The sequence below is a fragment of the Phaenicophaeus curvirostris genome, chromosome 3 (assembly GCF_032191515.1).
Source record: "Phaenicophaeus curvirostris isolate KB17595 chromosome 3, BPBGC_Pcur_1.0, whole genome shotgun sequence".
In the NCBI taxonomy this organism is placed as follows: domain Eukaryota; kingdom Metazoa; phylum Chordata; class Aves; order Cuculiformes; family Cuculidae; genus Phaenicophaeus; species Phaenicophaeus curvirostris.
In genome coordinates this window covers 36,770,660-36,789,133 of record NC_091394.1, presented here as the reverse complement: position 1 = coordinate 36,789,133, position 18,474 = coordinate 36,770,660, and the positions used below count along the sequence as shown (strand labels likewise).

General features: G+C 43.2%; 1 protein-coding gene across 9 annotated transcripts in view; it reads right to left on the bottom strand.

Moving 5' to 3' along the window:
- The window catches only part of ATXN1 (ataxin 1), a 246,872-nt gene that overhangs the window by 185,929 nt on the left and 42,469 nt on the right, over positions 1-18,474 (bottom strand). The window contains exon 1 of one of the 9 annotated variants that reach the window (XM_069853663.1): positions 17,428-17,490. The exons of 7 other annotated variants lie outside the window; for them this stretch is intronic. The gene's annotated coding sequence lies outside the window, so the exon portion shown is untranslated. Of the gene's footprint in view, positions 1-17,427; positions 17,491-18,474 lie in introns of those variants that run through there. One more of the 9 variants, XM_069853666.1, reaches the window with a different exon arrangement.

Sequence of the window (18,474 nt, the reverse complement as noted above, 5' to 3'; positions counted from 1 at the left end):
CCATGACATGGCCCAGACATTCTCCCTGTGGGGGAAGAAAATGTTTCTTACTGCAGTGAGAGTTTTTATAACATTTTTTTTCTTTTTTTTCCTCTTTCCCCTGTGCAACTTTGCTTCCTGAAGAATGCTTTTTATAAAAGACATGACATTTGGCAACCCAGCTCTGCTGCTTTGTGAAATTCTTTTGGCAAGCGCCCTATGTGCCTAAGCACATCAATTTGTTTATTTATTTATTTATTTACGCAGCAGTCAGAGGGACCAAGCCATACAATTAACACCAAGCACAGCACTGCTTCAACGCCCCCCCCCCAAAAAAAAAGAAAAAAAAAAGATGAGAGGAGCTGGGAAGAGAGAGGCCAGAGCTTCTCCTTCTTGGGAAACCTCATTATGGGAGAGGAGATGGTTCACCAGCCTCGAAGTGTTGTTGCTGCTCTGGGGCATATGCAGTGATTCTTGGATCTCAAGGCATTTAGCAAACATCAATTAATTAATTAATTAAGTCTCAATTCCACTACAAAGGCAGGTATCATTACACATCTATTTTGCATATGGGTAAAATGAGCCACAGAGTAAACCTAAGCCTGTACCGATCTTGCCCAGTGTCCCGAGGCAGGAGGTGCACTAATTTGCTCTTGCCAAGGCAAGAGCCTCCCAGTAGTAACTGGCAGGAGGACATAGCACTGACCACCTGCACACCCACACTTCCTCCCTCATGCCCTAAGTAAAACCAGAAATAGGAGGAGTTTCCACATGCCACCGTCTTCCCAAAGGTGCAGCCACACCACGTGACTGCAAGGCACATGGACTTCCATTGATAACCACCGATCTCCTTCGTACCATGTTGCCATGCCCATGATGTAGCTCAGTGCAACCTGCAGCAAGTCAGGGACACACCATCCGTGGTCATGTTCTCACAAAGGCAAAACTTCCAGGGGTCAAGGACTCAAATGAGAAACCCCCAATTCCCGCTAAGATGCCAGAAGCAGGGCAGGAGGGTCATACATTTACAGTTTGGAGTTATGGAGTGTATTACTTTAGGCTCTGACGAAAAAAAAGTGCTTCTCAGAAACAATGGAATATTTTGCTTAAGATCATGATTAGCCCCATTGATTTACACCAGGGACCAAAAAAGCTTGGCAGCACACCACCAGGGAGACCCAGCAACAGCAATTCACAGAACCATGAGGTTGTCAAGAGAAACAGGGAGGAGAGATGGGAATGGGAGAGGACATGACATACCTATACCCAGAGATCAAAGCTAGTGCCTGGACACAACGCTGGAAGGGTGAAACTTCTGCACTCACCACGTATCCCCTGATGTTTTCAGGCCAAGCTGCTAATGCCATCCAAGCCATTGTTCAGCACATGCACCACCAGGGAAATGCTGAAACATGGTCTGGTGCCTTCCACGGGAAGGAACTTCCAAGTCTCTAACCAATGCAACTCCTTGAAAATTGTGTACAGAAAGGATTTTCCTCCATCTTGGAGAGCTGGGACAGGACAAGAGAGTCTACTCAATCAGGTGGCGCTGCTTCAAAGCCTACATCTGAAGGCAAAGGTAAATCTACAACACACTTACTCTTTGGAAAAGTTTTAAAGCAGCTTGATCCAAAAAAAACATTACACATTTAACATTAAAAAGGGTTTTCTACACACAAATCTAAAAGACAGATGTGCATTCTTATCATTCGTGTGCACCGTGACAAAAAAAGTCTGATTTTGTTCCTAGAAAAGAAAATTGACACAGCAATCTAAACCAGCCCAGGGTTTTGTTAGAAAAATATGAGGGGAAACTTTTTTTTCTTTTTAAAAATAAAAAAATCTTGCATTATCCCCTCCTTCCTGTTCTAAAACTTTTTCCTAGAATTTCTGTCCTTCATTTCTAGGGCAATTTCTGTGATTCTGAAGTAGTTATCACAACAGCAATATACAAACCCAATTCTACAAAAGTTTATCCAAGGCAAACAGGTTTCAACCAGACTGCCAGTTTTAGCAGAAGTCTGACACAACCAAGGGTTCAGGAAAGTAAGATAAGAACTCAGCAGCACTTTAACCGTACAGCAGGCTTCACTAATCATCTGTCCTCAGTGGAGCATATACCCGGCTTTCCTTTGAAAAGGACTTGGGGATCTCAGCACTGAAAAGGGCCAAAGGAGCACAAATCTGTCCACAAAGAAATCTCTGGCAAAATTCCTCTCACCTGAAGCAAGGAAATATCAAGCCTTTAGAAGCATTATCTGACCATCCTCTTCAACCTGGAAACAATATGCTATTTGGAAACAATCCCCACTTCAAGTGGGGATTTCAAGCTTGCTGTACCAAGTTACCAACTGCCCATGCAGGATGCATGTGAGCTGATTCTGGAAGTACATGCCAAAAGCTAGCAAGAGAAACCTCAGTGTAAGTTGTGTGAAGCTGTGGTCTCATTAACCCAACAACTAGTAGGCAACTCTGAAGTCAAGAGGCTTTGGGTCTGTGTGCATATACTACATATCAAGACATGCACATGATGTCCCAATGCAAAATATCACACCAAAACATTAACAAATGTGCTTTTTTCTTCCAACAGAGGAAACAAAAAAAAATATTCCCCACTAAACATAACTGTGAGGGCAAGTAAGATGAATGATCAGACTCAGGACGAACCTGGCAATCTCACTAGCCTCAGGTGCAGAGATGCTACAAAAGACAAAATTACACAGCTTAAAACTTAGTTACAGCTGATTTACTTGAGAGGAAGAACAAGAGAATGACAGAGGGACAAGACTCAGAAGTAAAGGGTAAGATTGGACAGAACACGTGAGAGGAACAAGACTGGGTTGTTTTTTGCTTGACACTTGCCAAGTGAAAAAACAAGTGTGAGTCATAGTAAAGGTAACTCGAAGTGTGATATGACAGTAATGAAGAGCTGAGCAGACCACACTGCACGAGTCAGCAGCACAGATAAAAAGGGTGATAAGAAGCAGCAGATGGGACATGTCTTTACTGTAACAGCCCTGCAGGACACAGGCTTCCTTTGCTGTAATGAAACGGTCATGCCAACCTGGCTCGTACTCTTGTGATCCTGTGAATCAAAGAGAACCGCGCATGGAGGTTAGAAAAGCAGCAGGCAGACAGCTGCGGACAGATCCACATGCAAAAAAAAAAAAGCACAAAAAGGCAAAGCAACAGCACCCCTGGCAACACACACAAACGCTGAGAGCACCCTGGGACACCACCCTCCAAACCGCTCAGGCAGACGGGTGGGGAGGAAGAGAAGGCGGGAAGGAAGCTGTCGCTGGGATCATGGCATTCAATCTGGCCAAGAGCCAGCTTCTCTGTTCCTGCGAGGCAGATACGGCCTTCCTGGTGGGTGCTGAGGCTTGCAGAACTGCAGCCCACCCGGCCCCCTTCTGCCTGCCCAGCACACACCTGCAGAGCTCAAGCACATCTTGAGAAGCCAAAAGGGCAGCTGGGGATATTTGCAGAGCTATGCTCCAGTATACCTGCAGCTCGAGTGGCTTTGCAGAACTTGGGTTTAAAGCACCATCTTTTTGTTCAGGATTGCAAACCCCATCTTGCTTCAAGAGCACACCATTTCAGCCCCAAGAGACCAAGCACCACATTCCTGGATAGCAGAAATCAAACAGTCATACCCAAGGCCATATTACCTGCAAAATCCAGTTGCTGCCGTGACCGCATAAACAACATGCAATGGTGGTTTTTTTGCACCCAGGATCCCTACTGACTGCACTTCTAAACCGGGTCAGGAAAGACGAGGGCCCTCTGTCACCAGCTCAAAAGAGGACGGAGACATAAGACTAAGCTCAAACCCCTTTCATCTCACTTCTAGACTGAGGTAAAATTACACCCTGCCTGCAAGGGGCAAGATGGAAAGTAAAATGCTCTATTTTTAGACATGAGATCCCGCTTCATCAGGTTCACTGAATTTCCAAGAAACAAACTTTGGCAAAGGTCTGTATTTGAGAGGCATGAAAGATTACTTGTTTCATTTTCTTTTAGTGCAGCTCATAGCCTGACTGGCATAAATCTAAACAAATCACCTTTAGCCACATATACATGCCAGCTGTTCTATTTGGGAGACATGGTCCCTATATTCTAGCAATGTACATATATATATATAATTTTTCCCAGTCTGTCCTGCCAAAAAAAGCACGTTGCGTCCAAGTGTTTTAATGGAATTATAAGGTGTGTCTATTCCCCCTGCTTCGAACATCCTTATTTATAGATTTCATAAGTTGGCAGATACAGCAAGGAAGAGCAGTTGCTGAGCCTAACGTACTCTGCACAGCAACAGATCTGTTGTAAAAGATGAACAGGTAGAGAAATAGAGACAGGAAAGAGCCCTACTTTTGTTCTTTACACATGTCTTTGCTTTCAAATGCAGCTTTACAGAGATAACGACATTAGCTGCATGTCTAAACCAAAGCCAGACCAAGAGCCAAGGCTCATACAGCCCCACTGACAGCAGAGCTTGGCTCTGCACTTTGGTCACACACTTCGCTAACCCAAGCGTACACCTTCCAAGAAGTAGGTAGAGGAACTGCTCTGCTACGGACGTCGCGAGCACTAGCAAAGGGGGAGGAGGGCGGTCAGCCTGTAAGAAAAACAGTGAAGTCAGTTTTCATTTCCTGTCGGTTTTAATCTTGTCTAGGGGCTTTGCTAGCTGCTACTTCTATTTTCTGGCTGGCCCACAGAGGAACTGCTTTCTTCACTCATTTGTAGATGGTCCGTCCCTCTTACTGCCTGCAGTTAAGTGTCTCTGGTGCTCCTGAAATCTACCCCACCCTGCCCACCATTCACTGGCTGTAGCAGCAGTGAATCAGCCTGCAACTACAAATCACTGTGTTTGCCTCCCCCTTGTAGCTCTACAAACATACCCCTGATTACAGCTTCCACTGGCAATCTGGTTTTTTAAAACAATAAATGCACAGGGTTCATGGAAGCTGATGCCCAACTTTTTTCACAGTCTAATCTCTCCATTACCCTTTGAAGGGTCTGGCCGTGCAGAAATACCCTTATACCCATTTTACTGCTGGTATTCACAGCCCGTGGGCTCTTCGATTTTCTTTGAGTTCATGATGCAAGTCCTCCTGTATATTCTGCAGGCAATTCTTGAAATGCACTGCACAATTTGCATATGCACACAGAGTGCTTGCAAACCTAAAGACAGCTAGTGACAAATTATGATCAGAATGCAGACACGGGCTCAGTGAGGACTTCTTTGCCTTTGTCCCAGAGAAAGTGCTGCACCCATGTAATTCCCAACATGGGGTTCTCAGGCCCTCAGCACTGAGGCTGCTAAATGGTGATAAATCAATGACAAACCATTACTGATAGTTCCACAAAAAGCTTCCTATGTCTCTCAGCCACAGGCACCTGGCAATATACACACTTTGGCACATCCGCTTCCATCAGATGCGCTCAACCACCTAATCCAAGATGCAAGACAGCCAGCCAAGGGTGACACCCTGCATCAAACATGGCTGAGGATGGATGTCGAGTTAGGAGAGCAGAAGGCAAAGGTGTAAGTGACAGAACAGAGAGTTCACATTGTTAAGAATTAAGCAGTATGGTACGTGCAAGGAGCAATAACTTCTTCCCGTGAGAATTGTGACCAGGAGCCATGTCAGCAAGTCATGGCTAAAAGAGATGGAAGAGGGGGCCATTAACAAATCATCGGCCTGTGCACATCTCTGAAGACTTGCCTCAGCACCACATCTTTAATTCCTTCCCCAGTTTCCAAGAATTGGCCTTTCATACACACACTAGAGAAAGAAAAGGAGTTTGTCTAGTATCTTTACTTCCAGCTCACGTTTGCCATTTCCCAAGAAGAAAAGCACCAGACTCCAAGAGTGATCAGTGTTATCACACTTGATCCACCTGTGCCTTGAGCCTGTTGCTCCCCATGGGACCAACAGCCAACGCTGCACTCCTGAAGGGACAGTGGCATTAAATACTGCTTGCCTTTTCCTTGGAGAGATTACATAGAAGAGTAGCACATCTGAAGACAAAATTACTAATTTTATTCCTAAAATCTGTCAATAGTGCTCAGTCTCACTTCCTTCTTTACAACCGATGAATTTGAAACACAGAGTCACTTTTGCAAGATCCAAGAACGTGACTGAGAACACGACGACAAAGCCTCAAACCATGTTCCTCTCCTCAGCCTGTTTTGTAAACCTCTTCTCTCCCTCTGGGCACAGCGGAGCTAAGTCACCACCTTCCCCATACAGACTAATAAATAAGTGACTTCTGTCTCATTCATTTATGCACCTAAGTTAAGACATATTCTACACTAGGTTGTGATGATTCGCATTACATTCACATCTACCAAAACTGTCTGAATTCAGGGGGATGGGAGGGTGGTGTTAAATAAAATTTAGGGAAAGAAGTGTTTGCTTCTGAAGTCTCAAAGAAAATCAAACCTTGGATCTGATAGCAGTTCCTGACTACACTTCTTAAACCAGGACTGATCAACATCCTACATCAGCTTGCAGTAGCAGTCTCCTCTGCCAGGCTAAAGAGGGCATCTTCTTCATTTCAGTGCATTTAGAAGGCCGAGTTCAATACTTAGTTCAAACAGGAGAAAGGAACTGGAAGTTGTAAAAGAAAGAAAATAGGACCTCAAGTTATTTCTTAACCAAAGTGATGTGCAAGAGTTCAGGATCTCAGATTCCCAAAGCTCTCTAAGGTACTGTGATTTAAAAAAAAAAAAAAATTGACTTAATAATTACAATTAACCACTCCTTTTAAAAACAGCTTAATTTTACAGCAAAACAAGTTTAATACTTTTTCTTCTTTTTTTCCCTCCTATTTCCCAGCTCCTGTTTTAAGGAAGCATTTAGTTACATGACAGAAATGTTTCAAAATCTCCTTTTCGTGCAGTTTTGCTGAACATTTATTTTCAGGCAAATGTAGCCTGATACAAGTCACATGCAGAAATACGATCTAGTAAACAGTGAAAGTGTACCGATTAAAATTTAAAAAAATAGAAAAATTAGAGGCCCACAGAAATCTATGCTGGAGCAGATTACTGGTGGAACATTCGTAGAAAGATAATGTAGTCTAAGTTTAAATAATACATAAAATTATTTCAAGTACAGATACCATTCCCTTCCTTAAGGACAACTAAAAACAGTAAATGCAAACGAAGATTTAGAAGCTGATTATTTTAATAAAGTTCTCCTGCTTGCTGATTTTAGTCACAATTGAAATCAGCAATTTAAATCCCCCTGAAGAACCCTCCACAGGACGAGCAGTGCCGATCCATTTCTCCTGAGATGGGACACGCAAGATCACGAAGAAGAATGTTAGTTTGCTGATGCATAGCAGACACATTGGGACAGAGAAAAATGCATGCCAGTATTTCAACTTTAAAAAAGGTAAGAGGCTAAAATACATGCACATATGTGCACGTGTGAACACATGCCCTCATTTTGTTATCACGCTCCATCTGGACACAGTCCCGCATTGCAGCAGACTAGAAGGAGGAAGCTTTTGCAAACAGGTAATGGCCAGGAACTCTTGAGTGCTCAAGGCAGTTCCAGATGCAGAAGCACCAGGACTGGCTCAGCAGGGGGTTTCTTAACGCGAGCACAGCACCATACGGCCAGAGCTGCAGGGCTGGAAACATGAACGTGTGGTGATGTCTGACCGCTCAGGGTTAGCGTGGATCCTGCCAGGATTACGATAAGCCTTGCTAAATCCGTGCCGCGCACATGGTGACTCTGCACTGCCAGTGCTCCTAGTCCCAGGATGACAGTGACAAAACACACCTCAGGGCTGACAAGCCAGGAGCTGCGCTGAGCAAGAGACAAGGAGCTCCCACTGCGCCCAAACTGCCTGGCCCTACGGGTGTTCTGTAGCACCTCCACCACCCAAGTTGTTCCCATGGGCTACAGCAGCACACACCTGCTCTTCCCTGCCCTGCACAGCAACGATGGCAGGGGAAGTCCTGTTTCAAAAAGAAAAATACTTCATCGTTCTATAGCATAAACTGAGTTAGAAGGCTTCAGGGGACCGGCAGAAACTTGCGAAGTCATGAAGGTGATCTTTCAGTGAGAAGAAAAGGAGGAGGAAGTTATCCACAGGGGACACTGCAAGCCATTTCTCGTGCCAGGAGGTTATGCTATGGGGAAGAACTACTTTTCCCCCGTGACACCCCCTACCACTGAATGGCAAATACATGCGTGGGAAGATACAATCACAGTGACTGCAGGAGCTGCTAACGTGCTTTTTTGGCTTAAGGAAGAAAGGACGAGTTTGAGGTTTGTTCTTCAACTGCTGCCTCATGCACTTATTGTAATGAGACAATGGAGAAGAATAACTCATGTATATAGATAGCAATGAGGTAATTAAAGCCTAGTTCTTCTCAGCCTGCTCCCAAGTGCCACATAAAAGAAGTACACAAGTGCACGAACGCCTAGGTTGAAAAGACAACATCACACTCTAGTGTAAAACTCCCGCGACTCACGGAGTACTGCTGGCTTTACTATGGCCATGCTATGTATTAATGGGTGCTGATTGTACTTGCACAATATTTCAATAAGCAGAGCAAACCAACATTACTTCCTCTATTTTTGTATAGAGTAATATATTTACAGGAATAGCCTTTTGAAACATTCCAGTAAAATTAGCTTACTCACAGCTTTTTTTTAAAAAAAAGAACTAGAACAGAGAGCAGGAGGATAGTATCATAATCGGGTTTTGTGCATAAATCAGCTGTCTATTTACCACTGATATGTTGCAATAATGAATTGCCACCATCTTTTGAGTTATTTGTTGGGTTATTAGAGATTATTCAAGTTCACAGGATCACCAAAACTCAACAACAGCAACAAAAACGCTTCAATACTTCCTCAAAAACGACCTTCAGAAGTATGCATCACACCTCCCTCCCCAAAGCAATGCCCAAAATATTCCTGGAGGAGGTTTGTCTGTTTTATAAAAACCTCCAGTGACAATGCTTTCACAGCTTTCTCAAAGGCAAATGACTGCAGCACCAAAATACCATTATCATTTGAAAGTCTTGCCACCTTCAAATTAAGTCCATTTTTTCTCGTCCTAACCCCAGCAGTCATGCAGCAGTTTATTGCCTTCCTCCTCACAGGAACCTTCCACATACTTGAACACTGCTATCATGTCTGCTACCGTCCTTCTCCCCCATAGACTAAACAATTCCAGTTCTTTCGTAGTGTTTTCCAAATCTTTGATCATTTTCATTGCCTCCTCCCTGGATGCCGTCCAGCTGGCTCTCGATTATGTTGTGCCCCAAACTAGAAGTTGAGCCATTTCCAACACTGAGAAGAGCGGATGGGTTATTTCCTGTCTTTTCTTTACACACCCCAAAACAGCACGGGGCAGGGATGGGGAAACACTGTTCCTTGCATGACTTATGACACCCACAGTTTCAGTCTGTGATCCCCTTCACTCTCAGACACACTGTCCTGCACACATGGATCAGTTCTAGGAGGAGCGCTCACAATGGAGCTGCAGGGTCACCAGCTCCACGGTGAGAGCCAAAGCAGGCAGGGAAGTGAAGAAGAAGCTGCCCACTCAGGGGAGCACTGGCAGCTCAGCTCCCAGGGGACAGAGGACACGCTGCAAGCTGGTTTTCTCTAGTGGTGTGGGAACCAGCTATGATTTTTAACACCCTATTCAACTAAACCAGGCCAAACTGCCTCCAGCACAGCCCAGCTCCAGCTCAGAGACCTCCTTCTGCAGGACCACTATCGAATCAGCCATTCCCCATCCTGTCTCATGCAACTGGATACTTCTATCCTGGTATGTTTTGGGTTTTTTTCCCACACCATTCCTCCAGTTAGCTAGGGCAGCTCAGAACTTCAATACTGCTCTCCAAGGAGCCTGCAGCCCCCCTCCATGCTCCTTATGCAATGTAAATTTAATAACTGCTCTCTCTGCTCCATCAATCATTCCAATAATGAAAACAACAAGCATTATCAAAGCCAGGACAGACCCTTGAGGAATCTCACTCACCTCAGTCTTGCAGTTTAACAGCTAACCATGAATAACCACTTCAAATAGTGCCTGGTGAAATTCTGTGCACCCACATTACAGACTGGCCCACCAGCTTGCTTCAAAGAAATCCATGTATGAATGCATCCAGAGCCCTCCATTAAAGAGGGAGTAATTTCTATCAGAAAAGTACAATTCCATTGTCATAGGCACTGCTGGAAAGTCTTTGCTAAACACAGCCATGAAAATGTAATGCATGCTGCTAAGCGGAACAGTAGGGCTGATAACCAAGCCTTAGGATAACAGGAGGAATTTCAGCTGAACTGAACAGAAGAAACCAGAAGTCTGACTTTGCTTCCAGCAAGTGAGAGGCCTGGAAGATGCAAACTGAAACACCATATAAAAATGACAGCGATTTTGTACTTGCTATCAACTGCTGTCTAATTATCAGTTAAAGATACTGTTAGAGAGGTGTGGGTTTGGGGATTTTGTTTTGTTTTTAAATAAAAATATTTACTTAGCTTTTCCAGATGTTTTTTGAGTTGCATTCCTTACTGTTCCCTAATAGCCTATCCTGCACAGGCATCACAAACAAGCCAACCAGACAGCAAAGACCAGGGCTCCCAGAACCCAAATTAAGGGTTTAATCAACCACTGAAAGCATCCCCAGCCCCATACCAGCCCCAGGAGAAGCTGGCGGTAGCAGCTGGTGCCTTAAACAGGGAGAAAGGGTAAGTTCCATGGAAAGTGAAAGGTGAGGCAGCTTTCCAATGCTGGCTCCCTCTGCTTGCCAAGCCAGCAATGCCCTGCCCATGCCTCACTCAGACTTCTGTGGAAGATGCGCTTGCTTCCCAGGAGAGTTTACTCTCGCAATGCAGATGTGCTTCACTGAGGCAATCATGTTCTGTTGCGTAATGCAACCCGGAATTAAACTGTATATGCTATTTGGTGCATTTTTAAAATGTAAACCAGAAGTTAATGCAGAGCTCAGTGATGCTGCCAAGAATGTTAACGCTATGATTTTAGCAGGGAAGAATAAATCGTACCCTCCATCCTTCCACAGCTCACTTTTGAGTCGTAATTTTGCTAAAACCTTTTGTACTTGTCAGCAAAATACAAAGTCACACATCTGTGTGACTTTCATTTTGATCTTGGGTATCGTCACCTCAGGAGCTAAAGCAGCTGCACCAGCAGCAGACACCAGGCAACCTGGCAGGTGACTACAACGAAGTGCACAGAGCTGAACCAGTCACCTCATGTCCTAGAGAACTGGGTTTAAAAAAAAAAAAAAAAAAAAAATCAGGAACAGAATCCACAGTCAACCGTTTTGAGTCCCCTAGATGAACAAGGACAAACAACACTGCAGATGTTGAGGCAGACTTAGAATGCAAATATACATACACTTCAATTCTTCTAAGGTTTCCAGCAGTTGCACAATGCCATTCCTCTTTAGAAGAATACAGGTCTTTTCTAAAATATATTATGCACAACCCAGTTTTCCATAGCGGAAAACTCACCCAGGGAATACTGTTTGCTCATACCAGAAATGTATCCCAAAATTACTGTCATTTATAGCCTCATTTTTAGTCACAAAAGAAATAATACCATTCTATTTGACAAATATCAGTACAGTGGAAAAGTAATGAATAAATGCCTATAAACAGGTATCAAATAAAGCAACTTTCAATCACTGCAACAAAATTAAATCATATGTTAAGTAAAAAATGACTGAAGTAAAAACAAGTAATATAATCTGAAATCAAAATACAATTCTGTCTGTCATGCCAAAGCAGAAAAACATCATTCAGAGCATGAAGATACCACAACCTGCTGTATGACCGGTCAAGTAATTGTTATTTGTAAGGCTCCAAGTATGCTGCATGAAACCAGACATAAAGATTCAGCAACGTACATCAGCATGTGCCAAAAAACATGTGTATTTTTAAAACATTTTTTGTGTGCCAGAAAGCTTAAAACCCTGCAACTTTTCATGTACACCTCTACAATTTCTTTATAAGAGACAAAAAATACTCAGAAAGTGAACTGCACTGTCCACGCTTTAGTATTACAAATCAAATCAGCATTCAGCCTAAGCTGAATACATATTTCTGGAGACACATCAGAAAGAACCCCAAGGATTACTACCAACACTAAAGGATAAGGGAGTCACCTGCTGTCATCCTGCCAATTTTGCAGAACAGAAGAGTTAGCAAATGAGGCATGAAAAGATGTGAGCAAAGAAGCTCGTACCTGTGAAAAATGCAGCAGTATCAGGTGTGCTAGAAAATTACACTGAGTAGTATCAGGCCCAGTCACAAGAACTGCTGAGCAGCTGAAAGTCCTTTTGGCCTCAGCTGGAAATACTCAGCAGCCTGAAGGCTAGTTAAACTTATAAGCTGTACTAATTTAACGGTATAAATTAAATTTGAATATTCAGCACTTAACTTTTTACAGCTCTGACCTTCAATCTAAATCAACAGTGAGGCACCAGCAGTAGCTGAGCCCTAGCTACATCAAGAAAATCTCCCCGTGTGTCTCCATTTACCTGTGTTTGTCACTGTAAAGGATACAGTTCTCTCTTTCTTTTAATTCCTTACAGTGATAGTAATATCAAATATACCTATTTTATTGCTTTAGGGGAACTCCAAAAGCTTCCATCTGGGGCTTTGAGTATCCCTCATTAACACAGCTGGTGGCTTGCAGAGTGCAATGACAAACGGAGAGCATTATTCATGTGTGTGAGTGCATGCACATAGACAAGCAGGAAAAGTGAAGCACTAAGAGGCACACACTCTTTATTGTAATTCTCCAAACTTGAATATGGCAACAAACCACACTCAGCACAGATGGGCTGAGTCACTTATGAAAATACAGGTTTGACTCAATGCTACCATGTCTAGGAAGCTGGGCTGACAGGTTTCATACGGCAAAGGCTACCTCTAGGAGAGGGGGAAAGCTGAGGTGGAGACAAGGAGTTCCGCATCTGCCTGGGGATACTTTAAAAGTCACTTTAATTAACCTGATATTTAAGATTCAACAAAAAAATGGGAAAATAAATTAAGTGAAGAACAAAAGGCTTAACTTACTAAATAAGACACCACTTTAAGAAGTTTCCCCACTTTCCCTGCTGTAAAAAACTTCTGAAAAAGTCAGCCACTGAACTACTGCTTTTCTTGACCTTTTCACTGAAAGAGAGCAGAGTAAAAACAGGAAAGAGCTAAAGCGAAATGCAATAAAGATGCAATGTGTTAAGAAAATCTTTTGAGTCACTGCTGCAAATTCATTCTGTGTCAGATTTGCCAATATAATGGTTGCTAAATACTTGTCGATTATCAGCATCAGCAGTCAAAGTGAGTTTATTGTCTCTCAGTTGTTGCAGCAACTCCGTACACACCATGCAATGCAGCTATGCAGTATCTGCATCCTTTGCTAGTTTTCCACACCCAAAAGCTCCCTTCACGTCTTATGATGAATTTATAATACCCTGGGCCCCAGGGAGATTTGCTTTTGTGATTGCCCTTTTCTTAACAATAACACAAATAAACATGGAAATAAATCTATTGTCTGAGGAATCCTTCCACTAATTTTGTTCCTTGATGGTTTGGTTGATTTAGTACAGCTAGGAACCAAAAGTAAAGTGGATCGTAGCTTAATATAGTGTGTGGTTAATCTTCCCTTTGCATAATGCTGGTACACTATGGCCCAAATACCAGAGATTTATTTGATGTGTACATGCTTTCAAGCATTACTAAACAAGTTGCAGCCCATTATGAAAGAAGAGCAGATCCAAACAGTTGTGAAGCTCTTTATGTAGTAGATTGACACTAGCACTGCAATATACTTACATTTTTATGTGAACTAGCTTTATAATTTTGGAGACTAATTTACCATGAAGTAATATTTTTTTGAACTATGACTAAAAATATATCTGAGATCACTTCCCATGTCCTGATGCACTACTGTCTGAAGCATGACAGAACTGGCAGAAAGAGAGGCACAATCTTATCTTTTCTTTCTTTAATTGGTTTTACTCCTCATAACACAGCCAAAAAGAGGAAAAACGTATTAAGAGTTTCACATATGTACAGAAACATTAATACCCATGAAAAAAACCAAAAAGCTGCACTCAGTCCTCATTTCTTATCCTTCCATTAATTTCAAGAACATGCTACAGAACATTCAGAAGTACTCTACTGAATATTACAGCATTTTTTTACTTTACTAGACCTACCAAATCATTATCCTTCATTCTGTAATTAAATTTTTTTTTTTGTTCAGGCACAGATTAAAACAAATTGGTCACTTACAAGCTATTTGTATGAGCAAAATGTTAAATAAAAATTATTTTTAATAATGAAGCTTCAAGAAACAATACAATGGAAGCACTTCAGTGCACAGAAGTTACGAGTGGCAGCGATCCTTGGATAAGAGACCCAGTGTGACTCTGCAGTATTTTAACGCACACATACAAAGCCACCCAAGCTGTACTGTTAGGTATTAATATGACATTGTCATTCTCAATACGCCATACAGCACATCATTTTTACCTAATGGTAGGAACTTGACCCCACATTCAGACACTAGCTTTAGAGAACAGTACCTAACTCCTTGCTCTTTCATATCCTTATGTGATTTTCAGCAATTCTCCCGGTGTCAATACTACACTCACTGACTCCCCACATAGGCTGCAACTGGACATCATCAGTCACTTGCAGCCTCTGTCCTAGATTTTATCCTGTTCTGTGCTGAGCACTAACTTGAGATGACTCAGGAACAGTTGCCTCTGGTTTTCTCCCCCGTAATAAATAAAGAAGCCACAGCAGAGGTAGAGAGAAAGTGGGGGCTGGAAGAAGAAAGACCTTTCAGACAGCAATTCAAAAATCTCAAGAACAGAGGTGTATAAAATCTACAGTCTTAGAGCATGCTCTTCAGACGAAGCCTCTAATCTCGGTGGCGACTATCAAATGGATGTAAAAGTATATGCTTGTGAAGGAGGTGCTGTGAGAACAAACACATCACTGACTGAGAGACGCCAGGATACCACAAAAAAGTAACACAGTAAGGAGAGAGGATGCCAGTGTCTCAGATAAGCAGTTATGGTCATGTTTACTTAAACTGTTCTACCGAGTTGTTCCCATTTCAGGCTGAAAACTTTGATTTAAGGAAGAGACTTGCAGTTCTGTCTTCATATTTTTTTTCCTTCAAAGCACGAAAGAACTTCCTTTTTCAAAACCAAATTAACAAAGTTTACGTCCAAATCCTCTCAGTCCCAAAAATCTCAAACCTGAACTCTATTAAAAGCAGCAGTAAGGGCAGCCAAATGCTCCAACAATATATTTAATAGCATCTAACATTTCTAAAGCACTACTGCCCGAAGTCTATGATCTGCAAAACCAGCCAAACACAGCCACCCAAGAGCAATGACTGCTACAGTAAAGACTTTTATCTCCCTTGCCTATGGCAGTCTGCCATCGCTGGCATGATCAGACCAGGGACCAGCTCCAGCTGCAGAGGACAGGCACACAGACCACCTCTCTGGCAGGAGGAAGCCTGAAGCAAGGATGCAAATTAAAAATCAAAGTTGTGCCAAGCAGGTAAACACAGAGCTACTCTTTCAAACTTAAGATCCGGCAATTTCTTGGGTGTGTTTTACGATGTGATTTCATCGGACCCTCCTTCTCCTAGCCTACTTCTTCCCTCATATCACTTAGGGTTCCTCCCATACATTACTACTTCCCATCTTTCAGGTTGGAAGATTTCTCAGATCACACTCCCAGTTCAACTACCAACAAACTCAATGGCATCACTCCCTTGACGCCAGTGGGGACTAGAGTAGGCATTTGCCCCAAGACCAGGTATGAACATCCCACACATCCAGCAGTACTTCTCCTCAGTCAGACTGAAGGATGCTTGGGAACAGCATTTTGATGCAGATTTTGCGTTGGCTGGTCGTGACACTGGAAAATAGAGTTCATGCTGTCTCCTGACAAAAAGCCACACCGCACGTTCTTCTATATAAGGCATACATGTAGGAAAGTAAAAATATCTTTTCTAACAAGTTATGCAAAGCAGAAACAGCCTCCTAGTACTACTGAAGCTTACTGGAAGCTAAAATGACACTCACTATACTAGTTCACTAATTCCATGAGTCCTATGTGTCCGAGCACCAAGAACATTGCCTGCGCAAATGCCTGGTGAGCACCTTCCTGCCACTGCTTGTGGGCAAGGCTGACCAAAGCACATGGGGAACACAGCAAGAAAGCAGGAACACTGGGCTCAACCTGTTGCTCCTCCTCTGTCGCATGCACAGCACAATTCTGTGCCCCACCTCAGACTTTTCTAAACAACAAACCTCCCGCTGAAGAGCATTTTCCACTCTCTTGCCAGCCTAACTGCTGAAGATTAAGTGAAGTTGCAGGTGACTCTGCAGCTCATTCCACATTATTGTGCCCGTGGGTTGCTGTAAATTTGCAACAGAGCAAGAGGCAGCACACTCAGATACAAACCAGCTTAAACTTTGAGGACTGGTTTATTCTGTTTTGTGCCCATCTACAGGGGTTGCAGTTAAATTCTAAAAAAGCTACCAGAGAAAGCACGAAGAAAAGGGGGGAAAGAAGGATTACTTGCATATATGTAAATAATGAAATGAGGGGATTTTCATTTCCACACTTCAGTATCTCAAAAATGGCCAGGGGAGTATTATCATATACTACAAGGTCTGACAAATGGATGGATTCCCACAAACACCAACAGTCAACAGTTTATTCCCATTCATAATGAAAACAAGCAGAAAATATTTTCCTCCAAAGGATGTTTTGTGCAGCAAACTCGAGTTCTCTGAAAACCGCTGTAACTACAACACTGCTCGCAGACATCTGGTAACTTTACAGAAGATGCTGTATGTCAAACATTAGTTTTAAAATAAATTCACTAAGCTACCCTACCATGTTTTCAAAGTTACTCAGTTTAGTTACTTTACTAGATCAATACAGAATTTTGGATATCAAAAAACTGCACGTATACTCAAAGAAAAACACAGATATTAAAATGTACTGGAAAGAAGCAGGAGAAATGACATAAAAATGAAAAAATAAAATGAAAATATACAAAACAATTGGCACACCAAAAAGATAACTTCATGATCTCACTTCACCTGTGGAAAAGTTGAACAAGCTTTCAAACTTTTTCCATTTCCAAGCTCCCTAAAGTCTTCCCAGTAAAAGTGAAACCCTCCACGGAGCAACTGTGTTTTCCCAGCTTGGTTTCCTGAGGGACCGTTCTTCAGAGGCAGGTTCTTGGCCAACTAGTTCACAGACCACAGTCACTGGTCACCATTGCAACCACACAGCACAAACTAAAAATCACTATTACATTGGTTACATTGAATAATTGGTTTGCAACAACACTTTGCAGCATGCAACGTCCAGCAAAGACTGCAATAGTGAGTACCTTCCCCACAGTTATGCACTGTTATATCCATGACACCACGTTGTAGCCTGTTACCTCAAAGGATGGAGAAACTTGGGTTATAGCCAGTATGCAACATTTGGGGTGTATTTAAGCAAACTCCAGGGTTAGCAACTAGTTGTCTTAATATTTTCTGGGTATCTTGAAACTTTATAGAACGTGTGCAGACTTGCAGGCACCCCCTACATGCCTCATCCCTCTCACTACACCATGCTCCATCCGCACCACCAGCGCTGGGACACCCACAAGGGCGCACTTGGGATAAATGTGACCCTGAACTAGCAAGAAGCAGTGGAAAAAAACCGTGTGAGGAGCAGCCACTGCTCTGGTCCAGCGAGCAGGGAGCACCTTGCTGCACACCCACACACCACCACTCCAGGAAATGTAGTGGAGCTGGGGTTCAGAAAGCAAGGCAGGGCAGGGGAAGTGGCCAGCTCGGTGGGATGCAGGTAGTGATGCATCCTGCCATCAGCATCTCCCATGCCTGCGAAAGAGTTCAGAGAAATGCCATGGATATTATGCCAGGGCTAATGGGCACTCCATGCAAACCTGGTGCAGCTCGCTCAAGGGTGAAGTCAGGTCCAGACTTGCTTAAGGTAGGGTGGATTAATCTCTAAACCTAGTGAGATACCTACAGGACCCAGCTTCAGGAAGAATGAGGGCATTTCCATTTAATGCTCTTTATCACACAAAAGTCCTACAAGATCCACAGAAAAAACTAAAGAGGTTCACCAAAATGCAACAGCAGAAGGCAGACAGGGCTAGATGGTAAACATGAAAAGCTGGTTGTCCGCCTCCAGGCAGCCCCCCATCCCTCACAGCACACAGGCAGGTGAGGCCCCAGCTTTCACAGTTTCTGGCAGAAGACCCTTAGGCACCCCTATAGCCCACACTCCAGCCTCCAGACTGTCCCCCTGGGAAGGACAGACATCAATCTACTCTTGCAGGGCTTGAACCCTGAATCCCAAGGGCTCACATGTGGAATAGCTGGCTCTAACTAGAGCCGGAAATCACTTTTTTCTCCTTAGG